The 12,629-nt window shown below is 38.9% G+C and overlaps 1 long non-coding RNA gene across 1 annotated transcript; it reads right to left on the reverse strand.

Annotated features, from left to right (window-relative positions):
* Positions 1-6,516: 6,516 nt before the first annotated feature.
* On the reverse strand, positions 6,517-11,954 carry LOC142520956 (uncharacterized). The gene is made up of 3 exons (XR_012814039.1): positions 11,647-11,954; positions 7,744-8,019; positions 6,517-6,704 (listed from the first exon to the last, which is right to left on the reverse strand). It is a non-coding gene; the product is annotated as an uncharacterized LOC142520956 (long non-coding RNA).
* Between the last annotated feature and the right edge of the window lie 675 nt (positions 11,955-12,629).

Here is a 12,629-nt window from a genome sequence, read left to right on the forward strand (position 1 = left end):
CTCCTATTCTAGAAGAGCTTCTTACTCTTTTCAACTAATCTCTTGCTGTCATTCGTTGGTATGGGATAGTCGGCTGTGAAGTTACCAGTTTTTCCATAGTTGTAGAAAGCATTTGGTTCTTCATTTGATTCATTCATGTGGTAATTTCTTTGAAATGATCCTTGATTCTTTCTCATGAATCTTCCGAATTTCTTGACGACGAATGACATCACGTGATTGCTCAACTGTTCAGTTGTTTTCACAACTGAGTGCAGTTGTGACCGGTGGGACTAATGGTTCACCTCTTTTGTTTGCATTTCGAATTCATAAGCTTTCAGGTATGCAAAAAATTCACGTAGTTCCACCTTGTTGAGGTCTTTTGATTCTCTCATGGCCATAGTTCTAACATGCCATTCTTTGGGAAGATCATGTATCACCTTCAGAGAAATTTATTTGTTTGAATGCACTTTTCCTAGTGCATTCAATTAATTTACAATGTTGCTCATTATTTCATCAAACTCGTTATAGAGTTGGCAGCCTTCAGTTTGATATTATCGAATTTTTGCACGGCAATTGAAAGTTTAATCTCCTTGTTTTGCTCGTTGCCTTCACATAACTAGATTAGATTCTCCAAAATTTCTTTGACAGATTTACACATTTTGATCTTGCTGAAAGTGTTCTTATCCAACGTCTTGTAAAGAATGTCCTTGGAAACATTGTCTAAGTTGGTCTTCCCTTTATCTTCTGTTTTCCACTCATCGCGTGGCTTCTCGATGTGATGAGGTGCTCTGTTAGTTAGAGACACTGCAGTATTTACCTTCATTATTCTCTTTGTTCGATCAATTATGACGTACCTACCACATGTCGTCGTCTTGTGCAGCTAGATGAGCATGCATTCTAATTTTCCAATCATCGAATTCAGCTCTGGAAAACATAAGAATTTTGTTGAATGAAACAGGGTTATCAGATGACTGTTTGGGAATATTCAAGACAAGATTTTAACCACTCTGATCCCACTTGTTAAAATCGGTTAATATAGACGATGTGTTTAGAAGGGGGGTCGAATAAACACTTGGATTTTTGAAATATTTTCGTATATGAATCATATTTTTAAGGAATTAGTTCTGAAATCTTATGTGTCAATATCGATTAGTTAACTAATAGTAGTAGTGCGGAAACAAACTGAATGACGTATTGAATATTTTGCCTAAGATATCATGATAACATAAGAATAAAATGATGGACACAAGAGTTTTATGGATGTCCAGAGACTTCAACTGCTACTACGTCACCCCTTCTATCTCAAGAATAGGAATTTACTAAAATACTTTGATTGATTACAAAAAATTGTAATAACCCACTTCAATTGAATTTAAATAATACCAAACTGAAACTCTTAGTTTTTTCTGATCACTTATCAGTTGTAATTGAATAGCTCTAAAGAGTAGCCTAAACTCTACGAATAAATTAATGAAGTGAGAGCTAAAATTTTGCGATTTGCAAATTGAATAAAATCAAAAGTCAATCGCAACTGACTGTTTTGTTCTCGATGTAGTTTTTCCTAGATTGTTCGTTAACCCTTCTCCAGCTGAACTCATTAGCTATATATAGTCATCGATTTCAACTGTAACATCCCAAAAATTTGAGGGTCCACGTGAACCATATGCATGCAAATTATCAAAATTCTTAGGTATTTTAATTAATTATTTTTAATCCATTTAATGCATGATTGTGACTTGAATATGTGTTTTAATTCTTGGCTAATTAAGATTTCATTTACTAGGGCCTTGAGCAGTATTTCGTGCTCGAACCAGAAACGAAGACGGGGACAGTTAAGGAAAAGTAATTTTATTAAATAATTATTTTTAATTATTTAATATATGATGTAAATATGTATGATTTTCAAAAATGAGCCCTGTTAGGGTATTTTTACTCACCAGATCATATTTTAAACCGGTACGAAAATTTTAGCAAGTCGGGGAACTTTTTGAGGATCCAGACAATATTTTAAAAAAGCACACAAACGAAATAATTTTTGGGAATATTTTTGGGCTTAATGGGATTATTTAATACATAATGGGCCAAAAATTCTACTTAACCTCATTATTTTTGATTAAGGGCCCATTATACACTAAATATTATATTAAACCTACTTTCAAAAATCCCTAAACACTTTGGCCTCCCCTCCCCTTTCAGCACCAGCCATTCTCTAAAAAACACCAGCAGAAACCTTCGAAATTCTTCCATTTTTTCAAAGAACTCCTTCCCCGTCTCTCCGGTGCAAGTTCTACGCGAATATCTCTTCGATTTCGTGCGCAAATACGCAAAAGCACGCCATATACCTCATTTTTCTCATCATTCACATCAATATATATATATATATATATATATTTGTGTGTTTATGCATGAAAAAACATAAGCTCTACTATGTTATATGCATAAGGATCGAATTTGCATAGAAACAATACACTTTTCTTCAGGTAACTCACGTTTTTGTTGACATGGTCATAGGGGCTTCCGATTTTGATGTCAAGATATGATTTACAGCAGGTTTAGTGATAGGCTCATCCCTGTGTCTCCACTTCTGTAACTGCTCGTCAGAAGTCTGCCGTGCTCGAATTCTATCTCTCAGTGTCGACCGCACTGTCAGGGTAGAAAGACAAGGGGCATCACCCCTGGCATAGACTGTAAGCTCAAACCTCTGAATCTTTGCCTGCAACGGTCTCTGTACTTATAACTGAGTGATCATTGCATTCTTCCTGCTCAGGGCATCTGCAACCACATTAGCCTTACCCGGATGGTAGCTAATGTCAAAGTCATAATCTTTCACTAGCTCTAGCCACCTCCGCTTCCTCATGTTCAGCTCTTTTTGTGTGAAGAAGTACTTCAGGCTCTTGTGATCAGTGAAAATACTGCACTTCTCCCCATACAGTTAACGCCTTTAAATCATTAGGGCGAAAACCACTGCTGCTAGCTCGATGTCATGAGTCGGCGGATATTTCTTCTCATGGACCTTCAGCTGTCTGGACGCGTAGGCTATAACTCTTTAATGCTGCATTAGAACCGCGCCCAAACCGAGCTTCGAAGCATCTGTATAAAGCACAAACCCTCCTTGCCTTGATGGCATAGCTAGAATTGGCGTTGAATTCAATGCCTTCTTCAGCCTATCGAAACTCTCCTAGCACTCTGGTCCCCAAATAAATTTGGCATTCTTCTTCCTCAAGGCGGTCATATACACCGCAATAAAAGAGAAGCCCTGAATAAACTTCCGGTAGTATCAAGCCAATCTCAAGATACTTTGGATCTCTGTCACACTCTTAGCCACTGGCCAATCTTGGACTGCCTCAACCTTGCTGGGATCGACCTACACTCAGTCTCAAGACACAATGTGACACAAAAATGCCACTCTATCTAGCCAGAACTCGCACTTACTGAATTTGGCATACAGCCGTTTGTCTTGTAAAGTCTGCAACATGGTCCTCAGATGCTGATTGTACTCTTCTCTACTCCTCGAGTAGATCAGGATGTCGTCTATGAAAACTATGACGATCTTATCCAAATACGGCTGAAACATGCGATTAATGAGATCCATGAAGATTGTCGGCGCGTTCGTTAGTCTTAAGGGCATCACCATAAACTCATAGTGCGTATAATGCTTCCTGAAGGCCGTCTTATGCACGTCAGACTCTCTCACCTTCAGCTTGCGGTATCCTGATCGGAGATCTATCTTCAAAAATACTGATGCTCCCAGAAGCTGATCAAATAGATCTTTGATCATGGGCAGTTGATACTTGTTCTTGACCGTGACTCTGTTAAGTTCCATGTAATCAATGCAGAGCCGCATGCTGCATTCTTTCTTCTTAACAAATAGTATCGGTGCGCCCCATGGAGAAAATCTAGGGCGAATGAAACCCTTAGTTAGCAAGTCCTGTATATGATCCTTCAGTTCCTTCATCTTTGAAGGTGTAGATGATAGGGTGCCTTAGAAATCGGCACGGTACCTGGCATAAGCTCGATAGAAAAGTCCACCTCTCTGTCTGGTGGAATGCCTGAAACATCATCTGGGAAAACACTGGGGAAGTGCCTGACCACTTTGACCTCCTCTAGCCTCTGACATACTAGCTCTGTCACTGTCACGATACTGGCCAAAAATGTCTGGCAGCCTCTCCTCATGAGCTTCCTCGCACATAAGCAAGAAATTATATGAGGAATCTGTTGATATCTGGCTGCCTTTAATATAAAAGGCTTCCCGCTGGTGGTCGGACAGATACTGACCTCCACCGAAAATCTATGACAGCTCCGTTCGAAGAAAGCTAGTCCATACCCAAAAAATGTTGAACTCCGGCAACGGTAGCACAATCAAATCTTCCTGTACCGGATTCTTCTATAACCAAAGCTCCTATTTCTTCAATACCTGTGAGGTAAGCATCTGATCTCCGGATGGAATCGATACTCTGAATCTTAAATCCATAGACTTTGGTATGATTCCTAGTCGCTTGACAAAAGAGTCGGATATAAACGAATGTGTAGCTCCGGAGTCTAACTATGCATACCTGGCTACACTTGAAATATATATCTTTCCTGCGACAAAACATACCATCAAATCTAATCGCGTTGAAACTTAAGAAATTTTCTACCAGCAATTATCCCAAAATCCTTGAAAAATTACAGATATACTCCTAGCACCAACAAAAAAATATCGAATTTTATGTCAAAAAAATTATGAAATTGCAGTTTGGCCCTTAAAGTTTCGAATTCTATACACTTTGGCCCTACAATGTTCGAAAATTGCATTTTTTCCCCAAAAAAATTCGAATTTAGCCCCATTCAACCCCAAAATTTTTGCAATTAGGTCCCCATACTTTCAGTTGTTGTAATATGGTCCTTTAAACCCCTAATCAATTCAAGTCAATCCCTAAGTCCAACTATTTAGAACATGTGACCTAATTTATTCTAGGTTTTCAATCCCAAAATAATTCCCACAAAAATCATATAATCTATGTAATCAAGGCGGTAAATTAAAATTCTTAAACATAAAGGTTATCGGTGATCAATGTAGAGTCTGTCTCCGCCTCTGCCTCCTCTTCATGCATCACATAGGCCCTGCCAATCGTAAGGCCCTTGCTCTTAGGGCAATCAGCTACCTCGTGTCGCTCTTCTTTGCATACAAAGCATTTGAAGGTGCCCCACATGTATTTTCCGTAGTGTAACTTGTTGCACTGCTTGCACGGCCGACCCTCCTCGAGCTTAGGAGCCCCAGGTGCTTGTGGTGGCTGCTGCTATCCGGGACTCTTAAACTGTCCCTAGGGCTTCTGCTTCCCTGATGCCTCAGTGACCCTGTGAACTGCTACTTCTGTGGCTGTGAGCTAGACCGGGCTGGATGTCTTTTCTGCTGCATCTCGATATCAATGTCCCTCAGAGCCTGCTCCTTCTGAAAAGCAGAAGAGGCGGCCTCGTCATAGCCTACCAGTCTCATCTGCATAACGTTCTGACACAAAGTGGGTCTCAGACCGTCCATGAAATGCCTCAACTTTTGAGCGGCATCTCTCGCAATAAGGGCCACAAAGTGATAGCCCCTGTCGAACTTCCTGATAAATTCTACCACAGACGAGTCCCCCTGCCGGAGACTCGTGAACTCCTTCATCAAGCAACCCATGAAATCAGCTGGAAAATATTTATTGTAGAAGGTCTACCTGAACTAGCACCAAGGGTAGCCAAATCCACACCATGAGCGGCTCCCTCCCACCAAAGCGATGCGTCATCTCTTAGGATGTAAGTGGCGCATCTGACCCGGTCGTCATCCCTCATCTGAAGATACTGAAAATATAGCTCCAAGGATCGAATCCAAATCTCCACCATGAAAGGGTCAGCGGTACCCCCAAACTTCTTCAGGTTGAGCCTTCTGAACTGCTCATATAAGTCTGTCTAGGTATAGGAGCCTGTTGTGCCTGCTCCATCAGTCTAGCAATGCCCTCGAGGACTCGAGTTGCTGCGTCCCCGTCGGTGGCGGTGGTGGTGGAAGGCCTCTATCGCCTCCATTAGTATCATCCTGTCATTCAGTGCTAGTGGTGCGTCTGGGAGGCATGATATCTGAAAATAGTCCACATTCTAAACGTAACCCATCATGAAATTTAATCTAGTTTTCAAAATATTAAATCCTTAAAGTATGTAAGCAGCTAAACACACTGTGAATCACTATAAAACGCGTATCATGTAATCATACAGTTGATAGCAGCAAATTATTTAAAACATTAAAATCATACAAACTTATAGACTTGAGGCTTGAATGCTGAGCTGTAGAAGATGGAGTGGCACAACCCTATACAGGACTCTTGCTCTTATACCAATTGTGATGTCTATTATTTAAAATGCTACTAGAAATTTTTTTTTGTAAGCTCATTTTTCTAAAATTATATTTTTTAACATGCATACAATAGTAGCAGAAGATTTCACATTTTTAAAATAAATTAAATCCAAAAACAGATAAAAATATTGTAGTTTAAATATCGTCAACCCAAGAATTACGTTAAAAATAAAACAAATATGAAACGAGTAAAATTCCTGACAACCACCAACATAGTAAAAATGAACGAGTATGAAAATATCCATCCACTTCTAATCTCAAAACATAATGTGCGGAAATACGGTCATGGGGTTTGCGTGCGCACATCCAACTCTGCCTACTCGTTCTTCGGCACCTCCAATCTCTTGATCATAATGCTCACCTGCATCATTCACACCTAGTGAGTCTAAAGACTCAACATATCTATAACATTACAGCAAGTACATATACATAACAGACAAAAGTGAAAAGTACTGTATAAAAATACATTTCATGATTTTAAAAAATCATATGCATAATCATAACTGTTGAAGCATAAACATTTTCGTAACGTATCTCGCCATATCAACATATACGTGTTCATTTTCTTAATTTGAATTTTGTTCATTAGTTGTGACTTTCGTATTATCGTATTAGGCGATGGATCCATCTACGTATAACCATGGTACTAGGCGACGGGGACATCAGAGACACTCTCACCGATCAACTGAGCCGGCCTTACATATCATCGTATTATCGTATTAGTCACAACCAACTCTCATCCTTCAAAACATGTCATAATATTCATCACTTAATAAAATCATGCATATACGTGAATTTTTCTTAAAATAAAGCATGCAACGTATTTTAATATTTACATAAAGAGTCATATTCATGATAACATAAAAATTTAAAACATGTCAAATCTTTTTTAGGGCGCTGAAAGGACTAAAAACTTGAACCGGGTGCAAAATGAACATTTTGCTCCTCGAAACCCTAATTGACCATTTTATCCCTGGACCTCAACATTTCGACCCGGAGCCTACGAAACTCCTTAAACACCTTAAAACATAATAAAGAGCATTTCTTAGACGTAAACTCGAGCCGGTTTCAAAACTTATAAGATTCGTTTTAAAACTTGGATCGGGGTCCTTGTTTTAACCTGAATGAACCTGAAACTTAACCAATTTTTTCCCAACTTAAACGGTGACTTGAACATACACAACCAGCACCTAAACCAGCGGACACACCACAAAACCCTAGTTGTGTCTATACCCAGATTCCTCGACTCTAGCCCAAACCAACGAGGACGAGCCTGAACCAACCCTCCATAGCCCATCTTGGTACCCTCCTAGACCGACCTAACCCAATTTTACATCCCTATGCAATCTACAAGACACAAACACCCGAGAGCCACCAAAGAAACTCCACCGACGACCAACCTTGATCCCTGACACTCGATCGGCTTCTTGACCAAGTACAGCAGCGTTCGAGCCATCCTAGACCATGACTCAGACCCACCAAGGTCTCATCCAAGGATAGGAATGGTCAATGCACCGCCGGATTACTCATTTCCCCCGATCTAACCAACCCAAGCCTTAAACTGTACCCAACCCGTCGTCCTACCCTTCATCCCGACCAAACCCCTTCACTCCAGCCCTTAAACACCATGATCCTTGACGACGACAGCCCCCTAGCAACCCATGTCGGCAGCCCCCCTGCACAAGAATAACAAAAACGTGACTATGAGTCAAGAAAATGCATATTTCGTGTCAAACCTTTGCAAAACCGACACCACAAGATAAATCAAAGCATTCTCCATGAAAATACATATACATCAGCATAAAAATTCTGTAAATGATGAGAAAAAGAGATACATGGCGTGCCTTAACGTTTGTGTGCTCAAAAACTTGAAGATATGCTTGTAGGGCTTGCACCGGAGAGGCGGGGAAGGAACTATTCTTGAAACCTAGGGAGAAAATCGAGAGGCTGCTGGTTTTTTTCCCCCATAGAATGGAGGCTGCTGAATGAGAGAGGGACGGCCATTAATAAAAGTTCTCAACCCGCCTCTCCGGTGCAAGTCCTAAAATAACCATAGAATACTCAAGAATAGGCTGCTAAAAGAGTTTTGAGCCTATTAAGCACTAAAATAACCCATCAACCCAATAGCATTCCCGAAAAATATTTCGTTTAGGTACGTTTTTAAAAATATTTTCCGAACCTTCAAAAAGTCCCCCAACTCGTTAAATTTTGTGTACCGGTTACAATACCCAACCAAGGCCCAAATTCGAAAATCACAGTTAAAAACATCTCATTTTAAATTATTAAAATTAATTATTCATTAAAAAAATTCCTGCTTATCCCTGGTCTTCGTTACTCGTTCGAGGGCGAAATGCAACTTAAAACCCTAATGCATAAAACTTTAACAAACAATGAAACAAACACCTAGCCACACAATAATCATGCATTAAATGCATAAAATCAATAAACACATATCTTAAATGAAACCCTAGATTGCATGCAGTCAGGTTACATAGTTCGAGTTTCCTAGACCTTACAATAATACTCAACAAAACATCGTGTAATGTCATTAGATTCAGTCAAAGTAGTGCCATCTGTTTGTTAATAGATACAATGGAATTTTTCTTATTATGTCTCTTGATAGTGCATCTGTTTCCCTGTTGTGCATACTTAAGCTTCGCTTTCTGGGTTACAAACAACCTTTCAGCTTCTAGAAAGAATTGTGCTTTCTTTTTCCCCTCCTTATATTGATCTGTCATAACCCCCGATTCCAACATTGAATATTGCATGTCGTGAAGCTCCTGCTTAGCGGTGTTTGCTCGTTGAGAAATATTACTGAACTTTTTGTGGTGAAGATTCTTCAAAGGTTGTTTTAATCTCTTTAATAGTTGCATAAGTCTGTATTGTGAAGTGTCATGCCCTTGAAAAACCTGAAATCGTTCAACTAAATTCATAAACTCATCACTTAGAGACACATATAAAGAACTTGAAAGGTTTCTTTATCCGTGTATTTAGTAAAGTCACCAAAATCATAGCATGATCCGACACGCAATCCGGGGCTACAAATTCTGCCATGCCATCTAAATTCAAAATGTTCAAGCAATGGTTTACTAGAACCCGATCCAATTTACTACAGACTTTAGGTCTCATCCAATTGAAGTAACAACAAATAGATCTAAGATCCACCAAGTCAAGTAATGCCACACAATCTACAAAACCTTTAGTCTCATAATTCTTTACTACCAAGCCTCCTTTCTTCTTGGTCGGAGAAAGTATATTATTAAAGTCACGCCAAATTATCTATGGTGGAGAACAAGACGCCCCAAACACTTTCAAATCCTCCTAGAGTGTTCTTCTCTGTACAATTGTGTTAAACGCATATACAAAAGAAGCCAAAAACATTTTTACTTATGTGAACATGAATAGATTGTTCTGTTGAATAAATGATGATGCTTAAATCCACTAGATAAGGATTCCAGAAAACTAGAATACACTTTGTTGCATTTAGTGAGAACTTATTGGTAACATTCATACCTGAGAACCAAGTAGTCATGAGTTTTTTCAATTCACTATCCTTAAGCTTTGATTCCAAAATGCCAAAAATATCGATCTTGTGATGATAACAAAGGATTGAACACTCCTTTGTTTTACGGGTTGTAGAAGCCCCTGATGTAACAACAAGCCAGCTTCATTGACAACTCGAGGAAATTTTGGGTTTCCGCCCCTCTCTTTCTTCCCAAAAAATCTCACTTCCTTAGAATTGTTGTTCAAGCTCTAATATTCGGTTTCACAAGATCTCGCTTCTTCCATTCCTTCAAGGAATACTGCCATGTTTTTGTTGTTACCCTTCAGCTGCCCATCCATTTTCTTGGCTTTCTTATTTTTATTTTTATTTTTGTTGGTGACCATCTCAAATCCATTTGTGTCTATATCAACACCTGCACAATGATCTTCAGCTGCAATGGCTTCTTCAACCATCGGTATTTTTCCGTTATCTATTGTCTATGTATTAAAATTTGGAACATGGCTATCCTCTACAACCGTGTTCTGTAAATCTGGTGCACTAGTAGAAGCACCAGCCATCTATTTCTACACATCTTGTATATCATTAGTATCCGGAGTTCTAGAAGTAGGGCGAGAAGGAGTGTGATTGTAAGGCTTCCCAACCCTTGATCTTTTCTGAAAATTTCCCTTCCTCCAGGCAACACTACGTGATCTACTATGCTGAATGTTCCGAGCAGTATTGATTATATCCTTTGCCAAATCGGTGTGCCTTACAATGGCACATGAGTCTTCTGCATGTCCTGCTCGATGACATAAGTCGCAAAACTTCATATGTAGGTCTTACTCAAATTTGATATCCACATCCCCAAAAGACAACTCTATTTGGAGCTCGTTTAACTTAGTTTTGGATGCTTCAGTTTCAATCTACACTCTTGCATATTTTACTCTCTTACGATCATGAGTAATCATGTCCATATGAACTGGATTTCCAATCCGAGAAGCCACCTTACTGAGGATATTGAAATTCCAGCAATCAGGAAGTAAATCATGAATCTGAACCCACCATTGCATTGAACTCATATCTTCATCCCTAAATCTGAAACACCTTGACATCTCTTTTAGGACCAAGTGATAACCAAAGACCATGTATGTCCCTCCATCAAAAATGTGATCTCTAACTTCAGTACTCTGAAATGTGGAGACAATCCACCCGCTATCATGTGTTTAAAAGTGGATATCCAACCCCCATCATCTTACCAAATCAAAGAGGGCAACAGTCGGTGGTTTGCAGCTACTAACATACCACAACAAGCAAATACCTTAAGTATCTTCAATGGTATCAGTATCATCATAACCAAATATGAGTTTCTTTGATCTTGTTTCCATAAACGAAAGCTTGTTAATAGCCTTAACCATCCTATTATTTTTAAAAAGGCTAGCACAAGACATTTGATTATTCCTATTAATCAAACCTTGTTTGGTTCGAGGAACATTTGAAGTATTACCTTGCAAGCCATTCACAGTCAAGCAATCAGTAGCAATATTTGTATCACTATTTTGTACTCCCTTGTTTTAACCCTCTTCATTCTATCCACCGACTAATTCAAGAGTCTCAGATTATACTAAATGATTATTATCAGACATATTAATTGGCGGAGGCAGTACAATATCATCAGAATTCGGGTTATTCACTGTTGCAAAATATCAAGCACTTTGTATGCACACGTAAATACACACCGGAGAAGAAGATGATAATAGAGTCTTTAGCAAGGAGAAACACTGGAAACTGAAGATATGGGTAAATGATACCAGGAATATACCTCTGAAACCCCACTGGAGCATCTAAACAGGATCAAACACTGATAGGGAGAAGCCCACGACAACTCCGAAAATGACGGGAGATCCACGTAATATAATGATGTTGATATATATATGGATGATTACTTAAAGTGGAGCATAAATCAACTTGGCATTTTGTGAGCGGCTGCTCTTGCTTGTATTTGTGCTTCTATCGATCCAAACTGAGGGGCAATATTTCATGGAGGAGAGCCCATGCTCAGATTGTCGTGTCGATCTGTGCTACGAGATGTGCACATTATGCCAAGAATATCGACACCTCCAAAATAAAGGATTCAACTTGTCTACAGGTATGTAAATATGGTACAGATTTGATTTAAATATTTAGGTCGATATAATGACCATCGAGTTAATTTTATGGCTAGCCAGAAGTATCTAGGCTTAGATTGATATGTAGTAATGGATTTAAAATCGAATGGATAGTTTTATCAATGTAATGGTATGTAATAAAAATCGGGACCAAAAAATAAGTGTTTCATTCCAATTATATATCAATCATAGGAATGTAAATGTTTTAACCGTTATTTGTTTTTATCATTCAATTCCAAAATCGAGACTAACTTCCAAAATTATTTGATTCATGTATATCAATGCACGCCTAAAGTATAGCCAGTAATCTCATTTTCCAAAACGATATTTGATGTGACCGGGTGAAAATAGGTGCGAGATGTGTTGACAATTTTACCGGGTCGGATTGTGAAAATGATGAGGAATGAGAGCCTAGTGAGATGTGTCCAAACCAGAGATTTTTTCTTCCTAGAAAAACCAGTAGTGACTTGTAAACACGAATATAACCACGTGAATGGGTGCCGGAGGAATATCCGGCATGACCACTCCGTTAATAAAGTCAGCATGTGGGTGAGAAAAAAGTAATATAATAAATAAAAAATGTTGTAGAAATTGTGTGGGCAATATATATATGTGAATGAACGTTTAAAGTTGAGCA

The sequence above is a fragment of the Primulina tabacum genome, chromosome 12 (genome assembly GCF_025594145.1).
Source record: "Primulina tabacum isolate GXHZ01 chromosome 12, ASM2559414v2, whole genome shotgun sequence".
Classification (NCBI taxonomy): Eukaryota; Viridiplantae; Streptophyta; class Magnoliopsida; order Lamiales; family Gesneriaceae; genus Primulina; species Primulina tabacum.